We start from the raw sequence: 11,607 nt of genomic DNA, 5'->3' as shown, positions 1-11,607 counted from the left end.
CACCCAGGTCCTTCATAAAGCATTTCCCCAACCAAGACTTTACTTGTTGTAAGGTAGGGACATCATTTCCAATGAGTAATATGTCATCTACATATAATACCAGGAAGACGATCATGCTCCTACTAACCTTCTTATAGACATAAGGCTCATCTTCATTCTTGATGAATCCATATTGTTTTACTGTTTCACCAAAACAAAGATTCCAGCTTCTGGAGGCTTGCTTAAATCCATAGTTTGATCTTTGAAACTTACATATCTTTTGGGCTTCTTCTGGTATGTCAAATCCTTAAGGCTGTGTCATTTACACATCCTTAAGAAGATTCCCATTAAGGAAATCAGTTTTAACATCCATCTTCCATATTTCATAATCATGACATGCAGTGATAGCAAGTAAAATTTGAACAGATTTAAGCATTGCAACTGGTGAAAAGGTTTCATCATAGTCAACCCCATGAATTTGTTTATATCCTTTGCAACTAGTCTTTCCTTATAGGTATGTACCTTACCATCCATGTCAGTCTTCTTTTTGAAGAACCACTTGCATCCTATAGGGTTAACTCCTAAAGGAGGTTTTACCAAGGTCCAAACCTGATTTGTGTACATGGAATCCATTTCAGATTTCATGGCTTCTAGCCACTTCTCAGACTCGGGACCAATTATGGCCTCTTGGTAGGTCACAGACTCATCTTGATCCATGAGTAATACATCACCTTAATCAGTTATGAGATATCCATATCTCCCAGGAAGGTGACGTATCCTGCTTGATATACGTTGGTCTTGTTCTATTTGAGCAGGTTTCTCTTCCATAATTACTTGTGTTTCCTGCTCTAATTCCTCAATAGGTGTATCAATGCTTTGTGATTCTTGAATTTCTTCAAGTTCTACTTTCCTCCCACTGATTTCTTTTGAAATAAAATCCTTTTCTAGGAAAACTCCAGTTCGAGCGACAAACACTTTTCCCTGAGAAGGATTGTATAAGTAATACCCTCTTGTTTCTTTAGGATATCACACAAATAAGCATTTGTCAGATTTGGGCTCAAGCTTAGTTAAAATTTGTCGTTTCACATAAACTTCGCAACCCCAAATCTTCATGTAAGACATATATGGTTTCTTACCACTCCATATCTCGTATGGTGTCTTCTCAACCTTTTGGATGGAACACGGTTAAGTGTGTAAGTTGTTGTCAACAGTGCATGTCCCCAAAAGGAGTTTGGAAGATCGGCGTGACTCATCATGGATCGGACCATGTCTAACAAGGTTCGATTTCTTCTTTCAGGTATATCGTTCCATTGGGGTGTTCTAGGAGGAGTAAGTTGGGATAGGATCCCACACTCTTTCAGATGGTCATCAGACTTTAGGCTTAAATACTCACCACCTCGATCTGATCGAAGAGTTTTAATACTCTTACCTAGTTAGTTTTGTACTTTATTATTGAATTCCTTGAACTTTTCGAAGGACTCTGATTTGTGTTTCTTTAAATACACATAACCATATCTACTCAAATCATCAGTAAATGTGATGAAGTACTGAAAACCTCCCCTGGCTGGAATGTGCAGTGGTCCACATACATCAGTATGTATGAGTGCCAAAAGATCATTAGCTCTTTCACCTTTTCCTATGAATGGAGACTTTGTCATCTTTCCAATTAAACAAGATCTACATGTCTCATATGATTCATAATCAAAAGAGTCCAAGAGTCCATCTTTATGGAGTTTGGAAATACGTTTCTCATTTGTGTGGCCTAATCGACAATGCCAAAGGTAAGTTGGATTTAACTCATTAGGTGTCATCCTTTTAGTATTAATGTTATAAATAGGCATTTCAAGATCAAGGACATATAGTACATTATTCATTTGTGCAGTAGCATAGAATATATCATTCAAATAAATAGAGAGACAATTGTTCTTTATTATAACTGAAAAACCAAACTTGTCCAAACAAGAAACAAAAATAATATTCCTGCTAATTGCAAGTACATAATAACAGTTCTCTAACTGAATTATTAAACCACTAGGTAAAGTCAATACATAAGTTCCTACGGCTAATGCAGCAACCTTTGCTCCATTGCTAACTCGTAGGTCAACTTCACCTTTTGCCAAATCTCTACTCCTTTTTATCCCCTGCACATTGGTACAAATGTGAGAACCGCATCCAGTATCTAATACCCATGATGCAGAAGTACATAAATTAATTTCAATAACAAAAATACCTGAAGTTGAAGTCTCTACTCCATTCTTCTTATCTTCCAGGTACTTTGGGCAGTTTCTCTTCTAGTGTCCGGTCTTACTATAATAGAAGCAGGTGTCTTCCTTTGCTATGCATCCACTAGGCTTCAAAGCAGGAGAAGTGGGTTTGGGTTTGGCAACTTCCTTGCCTTTCCCTTTATCACCCTGCTTGGTGGGCCTTTTGTTGTGTCTCTTTCCATTTCCGATCATCATAATGGACTTCCCTTTTGACTTCAGATTCTGCTCAGCAGTTCTTAACATGGCTAGCAGTTCAGGAAGAGATTTGTCCATATCATTCATATTGAAATTAAGGACAAATTAACTGAATCTATCTGGCAACGATTCCAAGATCAAATCAGTCACAAGTTCCTTTCAGAGGGGAAAACCCAACCTCTCAAGGTTCTCCACATACTCAATCATCTTGAGCACATGGGGACCTACAGGGGCTCCCTCAGCTAACTTGCCTTGAAAAAGGGCTTTTGAAACTTCAAACCTTTCATGCCTTGCCTGCTCTTGATAGAGCATCTTCAGGTGTTCAATCATATCGAACACTGTCATGTTCTCATGTTGCTTTTGCAACTCTGAGTTCATGGTAGCTAGCATGAGGAAAGCAGTGTCATTGGCATCATCGACATGCTTCTTATAAGCATCTCTTTCTGTCTTAGATGCAAAACTAGGAGGTTCCTCTTCAGGAGAAGGTTTCTCCAAGACATACCACTTTCTATCATGTTTGAGGATAATCCTCAGATTTCGGTGCCAATCCAAAAAATTTGTCCCAGATAATTTTTCCTTATCAAGGATTGATCGTAAAATGTTGTTAGAGGCGTTTGTTGTCATGGTAATCTACATGAAAATAATGAAAATATAAGTATCAATAACATATTTAATTAGGCCTTTAATTAAATATGCTCCCACTATTTTACTCAAAATAAATGACCCTCACCATTTGATTCGAAAAATCCCGTTGGAAGATTTTCTAGTTGGTCGAGATCCACATTTCACTTTGTTTTATGTTCGCGTAGGCGAATTACATAAAACTAGGTTATTTAGGTAGGAACTTCTTCTAATTGTATCTAATACAACTCTCGAATATTTTAGTTGGGTGAATAACCTTATTCCAATCCATCACATGGATCATTTCCAACTCTTGCTTCTGAACATATATAATCTTATTATAATTTGTTTAGTTAAGTTTGATCGATTGTTTTAGCAATTGGACATTAAAATTATCCAGTCGCACCTTACTAATATAGAATATGCACCTCACTGACTTATTTGTCATATAAATCGTCTCTCACATGCATCAACCTACATTCACATGCATCAACATACATACAAATTGAAACAATTATGGCCCCTAGCGCATTTTTTCTCCCAAGCCAATGAGAGAACCTAAGCTAACCTAATAACGATCTAAGCTTCTCCAAGCAAGATCTTCAAGGTTGTCCTCCTTTGATATTGTATTCTTCTATTTCTTCATAACATTATATTACATAAAAGAAACTCATTTTACATACGAGGGAGTGAGATAAGAAAAGAAGTTACATTAAGAGACTAAAAGAGAGGCACGACATACAAGTTGTATTTTAAAATCTCAAAACAAAATAAAGGAAAACTAAGGCCATAGCCGATCACCACAAGACAATAATAATAAACACATTATTATTAATTTAAATTCTGTTAATTAAATAAACCAAATTAAATTTTGGCGGCCGATCACACTATGCAGAGTTAGTCGGGGGTTCCACACCAACACTTGATACTTTAAAGCACAACCCTAATCGCATAACTCTTTGACATCACAACCCTTGTACCGTCATGAACCCTAATGCACCAATTTCAGGCCGTCAAAGACACCTCGATTGTTAATTCAGTATGATTGATCAATATGTCATTGCTTTACCATACTAATGTCGGATCAAGAAGCAAATGACCATTGATCGCTCAAAGGAAAACAACCATTAAGTGTTTGAATAAACGAAACATAAATAGCATATCATATATACCGTATTTTGCATCAGGATTACTTATATCATATATAACTTGATCGATCTCAATTGCATAACCTATGGACGATCGATGTATCGCTGCTTCACCATACTAATGTCGAATTCTGAAGCATAGTCAACATCAATCATCCAAATCATACACACATGATGCCAAATTTAATTACTCGTTTATCATTTGATTCATTCTGTCTTTCAATCATATTAATACAGAAAATAAACAGCTATCAGATGCATGGTTTCGTAAGTGGCTCTGATACCACTGAAGAAGAGTAGCGAACCAAAACGCAGCGGAATTTAAAAAACTTCTCCTTTAGTGATCCTTATGAATGGGCATGATCAGTGATAGAATCGTTACCTCTTGTGGAGATTGAAACCTTTGATGCAGATCTACGGAGCGATCACGAATGTTGAGTGGTGACAACGCCTCTACTCAGTCCACATGAACGAGTTCCTTCAATCTCAGTGCTAGCGACTACAAATGAAGGCTTTGAGTGAGAAAGGGAGAGAACCTAAATTACAACTAAACAAATGCTTTTGCATAAGGGTTCTATTTATAGAAACACTTGTGTGGGCTGCAAGCTAAAAATCCCACTTAAGTGTATGTGGCCCATATCTTATGATATGCCAAAATCACCTAAGCGCGTGCTACCTTACCATATTTTGTATTCTAATTAAGTACACTGTACCTTACAATGTTCTATAATTCACTTAAGTGCACCGTACCTTACAGTGTTCCTTATTTACTCTATCTCTCATCATTCCGTCCTTTTGTGTGTGACCCTGTAGGTTTTCGCAACATTAGCAATTATATTAAATCACGTATTTAACATAATAAACAGTGAGCGATATCTAGCAACACATCACTGCTACCCAAGACACGAAATTGTCATGTGATCTGACAAATCCTTTTGTGATAATACTTATGTGTACAATTACCCTTTAGCCCTTATGTCTATATTAAACATAAGGAATAGACCGTGTTATCCTTGTCCAGTTCAATATTGAGCCCGTAGACATTTATCCTATTACGCAAGATGGGCAAATTCCATCAAGGTCATTCATGTCCCTCAGCATGCTTCATGGAGTACCCGTCAAGTGTCTTTATGGTCATCCAGTTATAGACAATGTTTGATCAGCAATGAGGCACTCGACTCTACATCTAGGATCCATAGTGGTTTCAGGTCGAAGGATGGTATATACCATTATCACCATGAGAGTAACTTATGACACTTTGCATAACATTCTATATAGTATTCTCATAGCGGGTCAATCCAGTATAAATATTACTCTTAATATTCATACCTATGTTTAAGACTTGATAACTCCTTATCCATGATCCATGAGATGTGATCATTAGTCTATATACATAATAGCCTTAATACTTTAATGTTATCTCACTTCGCAATAAAGCTCGACTACGGATACTCTAAGAATAGTGTCCTTATGTTTAATGGGATCTCATGATTAAGTCACACTTGATACATTAAATGGACTAGAAATTCTAGGGTCGTTATTAAACAAACATAATAAGGAAAAAGCCTTTTATTAATAATAAATATTTCGATACAAGTACCAAAAGTATTGGCATCTAGGGATTACACCAACAACGGGGTCATCACTGAATGTGCTTCCGAAGTCAACATTGTCAAGGCTTTCCTACCAAGGCGCCCCAATGAGGTACAGTGGTGTGCTTGTCAAAGCGTTTGATGGTTCTCGAAAAACTATCATCGGTGAGGAGGACCTTCAAGTGAAGATAGGTCCGAGTGATTTCCATATTACTTTCCAGGTAATGGATATCCACCTGGCCTACAATTGTGTATTGAGAAGGCCATGGATTCATGAAGCTGGAGAAGTGACGTCTACTCTACACCAAAAGCTAAAATTTATGAAGAACGAAAAACTTGTCGTTATTGGTGGAGAGAAGGCACTATTGGTAAGCCATTTGTCATCTTTTTCATATGTTGAAGCTAAGGAGGAGGTTGGAACACTGTTCCAAGCCTTTTATTTTCGAGGAGAAGAAAATTGGAGCATCCATGTCTTCTTTAAAAGATGCACAAAAGGCTATTGAGGTTGGCAACATTGATCAGTGGGGCCGTATGATAGAGATTGCTGAGAACAAGAATAAGGTCGAATTGGGATTTCAATCAGGGCCGCTCAACGTCAAAATTGAAGATGTGCAACCAAGTTTCCATAGTGGAGGGTTCATTCATGGGAATGATCAACACTCAGCTCCTATAATTAAAGACAGCGGTATTGAAGATGAAGCTTGCGCCAACTTTGTGACGCATGGCCAAATTTGCAACAATTGGGTTTCTGTTCATGTTCCTACTGTTATTCATCGCTCTAAGTAATTTATTTTTTTCATTTTAAAGAAAAATCCTTCTCCTATGCCTAAGGGAGAAGTGAACATTGTTGGGCACTTCTATTATCATCAATAAAATGAAATTTTTATTCATCCATATCTATGATGTTTAATTTTTACTTTTTACTTTTCTGAAAATAGTAATCTCAAAAAACATAAGTAAATAATAATCTTCCATCTGCATGATATTTGTTTGCACTCCACCTCTCTAAAATCAAAATATCAAATGATTATGCAGGTTGGTTCTCAAACCCATTGAATACAATGATCGTACTCCCTCTCCAAACGTTGATTTCCCTGTGTTTGAAGCTGAGGAAGAGACTGATAATGAAGAGGTATCTGATGACATATCTTGTTTTCTTGAGCACGAGGAAAGAGCCATTCCTCCGTTTGAAGAGCAGATTGAACTAGTCAACTTGGGCTCCAAAGATCATGTGAAGGAAGTCAAGATTGGATCTCAACTGTGTCCAAAGGCTAAGAAGGGGTTGATTGATCTTCTTCGAGAATATTCTGATGTGTTTGCTTGGTCCTATCAAGACATGCCTTGGTTGGACTTTGAGATTGTGGAGAATAGATTTCAGTTGAATCAAGAATGCTCGCCAATCAAACAAAAGTTTTTGAGAACTCATCCTGATATGGCAGTAAAGATCAAAGAAGAAGTATGTAGCGTTAAACTCATGCCCGTTAAGCTATGGATAAGCTCGACGTCAATAAAATCACAGTCACCCACACGCTTTTATTGTTTCCAAAGGAAAAGAGAAAAGTATGAACAAAACCCAAAGATAAGAAGTTTTCAAATAAAAACTGATAAAATGCCAGAGATTATAGGTAAGGAAGTTGGTTTCACAGAGGGAAGGTGTTAGCACCCAAAGTGTCCTAGGTACTCCTAGGGAGACCTTGCTTATGTATGTATGTGTTTTTGGTATAAAATATGTGTTAATACCTTAGGATTGGCATTAATTTTGTAAAACAAATAATGTAATCATCTCTGTTGTTTTAATATGTTGGGTTGAAGAAGTTCAACATCTGGACCAACATGTCATGTACGATGTCACGACATCATGTCTGTGACATCGCACATGTGTAGAAAACTGAATTAATTAATTCAGTATATATGCTGGGATTAGTAAGGATATTTGGTGAATATCCTAACTCCCATGTGGAGGTCTTAAAGACTCAATCAGAATATATATAGGCTCAAAATAAGGAGATATATATGGAGAGATTTTAGGATTGAAGACCTTGATTGTAGCAGAAAGTTTCTGCTGTATTTGTAACAGCAAAGGAGAAGTTTGCTGCGATTTCTGAAGGCCCAAATTCAGTTGGGTGATTAGGTTATAAATAGAATATTGTAACCTAGTGTTTGTTAGCCTCTGAGAATGAAAAATTAGGGGGGTGTGTGAGGTAAACCTCCCAACTTGTGGGAAGGTTACCATGTGTTTCTCAGTGGTCAAAGCTGAGAGTGTTTGTAATTCAAAGCCTGTAGGCAAGAGTGATTATGGTCTTGAATGAAGCTGTGAAGCAAGTTCAAGTTGTTTTGACATTAAATTGTATTTGTAGTGATAGGAATGGAAACTGGAGGTTTCTATCTAGGAGTTCCTAGGTATAGATTGCATTGGGTAGGGATTAAGTGAAGAGTTGTAAACGGGGAAGTTTAACTCTGAATTAATACTACTGATAGTGGATCTTCTTCCTGGCTTGGTAGCCCCCAGATGTTGGTCATGTTGGACCGAACTGGGTAAACAATTTTCTATGTGTTTTCCTTCTGCATGTTATAATCCTGTCTGCCATAACTCAGGTTGTAATTCAGTCTTCTTATCAAGTTAATAACAGACCTGACACATAGCCTTCTGTTTGAATGTCAATCAGAATGTTTTGACATTCATCTTTAACAACACATGCTGAATAATAGGCATGTTGATCTCAGTTCAGTATTTAGTTAAGAGGATAACAGACTTGGCCAAAGGATCCTAGTGAAACTGTCAAACTGGAAGTCTTGACAGTTGTACGTGTAGACTGATACTGAAGTAGAGACTGATTAGTCTTTCACATTATAGTAATGTTAGCACAGTCTATTTTCAGGAACATAACAGAATCAACATGAGGTATATGTTCTGAATGTCAAACTAAATGTTGTGACATTCACACCTGACAGTTGGTGCTAAATTGTAGGATAATTAGTTTTTCTGTTTCAGTATTTTTCTCAGGATAATTTAAGGAATCCAACAGCTGAGCTAAAATCCAGGAAAATAACAACTAACCTAACATTAATGAACCTAACAAATAGCCTATTTGTCAGCTCCCTAATGTGTGGAAATTAGGTTACCTTGTTTGACTTTTTGTTTAGGAAACACGAGTACTAAGCCAGCAAATTGGAATACAGTAACAGGTGATGTGCAAATCAATATTGATATATCATGCTGACAACTGTCCAAACATAACAGAAGTAAGTGTGGTGTCTAATCTCTGCTATGTACAAGAAGGACAGAACTAGGTGTTCTTCCATTCCAAGTTACAATGTTGGATCAGATGTTATGACTTGGAGTAGAACATCTGAATTCTGACTACGCTAGAATTTCAATTGGTATCAGAGCAGGCATCCTGTCTGTTTCTGGATGAGATCCATGGGTGATACGTTCTGGTATCTTGCAAGGAGTTATGTTAGCACTGATGCTGGAACCTGTAAAAGGTTCTGTAATTTCCATGAATGGTCCCTTGAAGTAGGTGGATGGACTGTTCATGACGGGAATGATGTGTACCTGTCTCTGGAGGTTGGCAATTGGCCTTTGTGTGGGACAGCTGTGCCAGTATTGAATCACATTCAAACTTGGTATGGTCTTGGAGGCTGATCTGGTGAAGTGTGTGTTCATAGGTTGAGTTGTATTATGATTTCCGCTGCATAATACCTGGCAAAACTCAAACTCTGATGTAGTTTCCCCTCATGTGGATGAAAGGCTGCTGTATTCAAGATTTCATCATAATCTATTGAAGATGTCAAAGATACTCGAGTCTCCTCAAGACCACTCATCATGACGCTCTCACTTAAGGATGGTAAGAATCAACTAATCACTGATTCTTTTACTCTTTTGGTAATGTATATGAAGACCTTGAAGAATTTCAAGGAAAGTTTGTTCCAAGGAGGTGGAACTAATGTTCTATGTGATGTTAGAACATGTTGTTCAACACGTGTGCAGCTACTGGTTGAAGAGTAGATGTTTTTAGGTGTCAGACAAAGGGAGACCTTGTTTGGAACCTACTCCTGACCTGGAAGAGGATACCTCTGTGTGTGCTAAGTTGACAAGGGTAGGGTCAACTGTGTGTATGCTCAAGAAGGTCACATGTAGAGGTCTAGTCTCTAGAAGTGGAGCTGGCTGAGATGTGACATTGTGCAATTTCCTGCTGCTTGTCCTACTCCTGTAGATTGATCAGGACTGGATAGCTGTTCTCTGGAGTACTAGGGTGTGTTGGAAGACAAGTCCTCTGGATGTTAGAAGTCAATAATGGGGTAACTTGATTGCTATTTCATTTAAGAGGATTGGAACCATGAGTCTTGTTATTCAAACACCTCGCTCAGAAGTGGCAGTTCTTTCAAGAAGTGAGAGTATGAAGATTCAGAGGGTGGTTGAGGTAGTATGCTCTGGCAATGCATATCTACTATTGACTGGTGCTGTTTGTCTCACTAGTACTTATAGTCAGCTGGAATCTGATTGGTGTGATTGGAGTATGCATAGGTATAACTCATAGAGTTAGTTTCCACTGGTAGGGATAGTGTATGTTATGTTGAGACACTTGTGTACAATGCATGTATATTGTTGTGGAGTTTCCATGATTGGTAATTTGAGGGGGAGTTTTGGTTAACCTCCTCACGGTTGGTCAGCCTAGGGTCTGGTTGGCTGTTGACCTGTGTCACATGGGTTCTGGTTGTTGTGTGACACATCTGCAAGGAAGGATTCATCTCTCTCATTCCTAAGTATGAATCTAATCTGGAAAGATTCTCAAATCTGTTGAGGTGCTTGCAAGCAGAAGATGCTAACACAAGAAGAGTATTTTCAAAATATTCTTTTGATGGAAGTATCTGAAAGGATAATTGGGAAAGGATTTAAGATCAATGTCTACTTGTGCCAAGTACAAGTATTTAATTGATTATCCTTGGAGCTCAAGATAACTGATGTTCTTAAAGATGTTGGAACTTCTCTTCTTCAAGACCCTGTGCAGAACCATAGGAAGGATAGTACATTGGTTTAAGGTCTATCTCTTTGGTGGCAGCAAAAGCATATGATCTCTGAAAAGGTTTCCTGGCAAGAAACATGTTCAGCCTTGGTGTGTACAAGATGAAGAAGACATCATAGTCTGGATGGGGGTTACTTGGATCAATTTATTTCTGATCTAGGTAAGGAGGTGCATTGGCTAATGCACACTGTGGAGTTAAGAACAAGTGGCAGCATTCTTGACATCATGGAAACAACCTTGCTTTAGGAAGTGGAATCCTTGGTATAGCTGAAGGGGTAGTTTCTAACTGGTCCTTCTGAAGACTCATGCATCAGAGTGTCTGATGTCTTTGGAGAAGAAGCAGGGATTCATCAAGGTGTGAGCTTGGATGACTTAACTGCAAACCTGCAGGATGGAGGTTGTTTACTCAAACTTGGTTCCACAATCAAGTCCATGAGAGCATTCAACTCTTGTTCTGTGAAGGGAGGAAGTTCTTTCAAGTGACAGAAGAAGGAGCTAAATTCAACAGCTAGATGTTAAAGCACAATGTTGTGACATTTGGTTCAACATCAGAATCTTAGTTGGTGAAGTGGCACATCAACTTAAGATAGACGGATCTACAGAGGTGTAGATTGGGTACTTCAAAAGGATCGTTCTAATTGCAGTACTTTGAAATTGCTGGATGGAGAAGATGCTACATGTCTTAGAGAATCTAAGCTTTGTTTAGCATGCAGCTTGAAGTTCAAGTCTCACTTGGAAGGTCAGAATATCTTTGGGAGAAGTCTGATAAACTTGGAGAGGT

This window comes from Lathyrus oleraceus, chromosome 7 (genome assembly GCF_024323335.1).
Source record: "Lathyrus oleraceus cultivar Zhongwan6 chromosome 7, CAAS_Psat_ZW6_1.0, whole genome shotgun sequence".
NCBI classification, from domain to species: domain Eukaryota; kingdom Viridiplantae; phylum Streptophyta; class Magnoliopsida; order Fabales; family Fabaceae; genus Lathyrus; species Lathyrus oleraceus.
Note: the sequence above shows the minus strand (reverse complement) of the source record.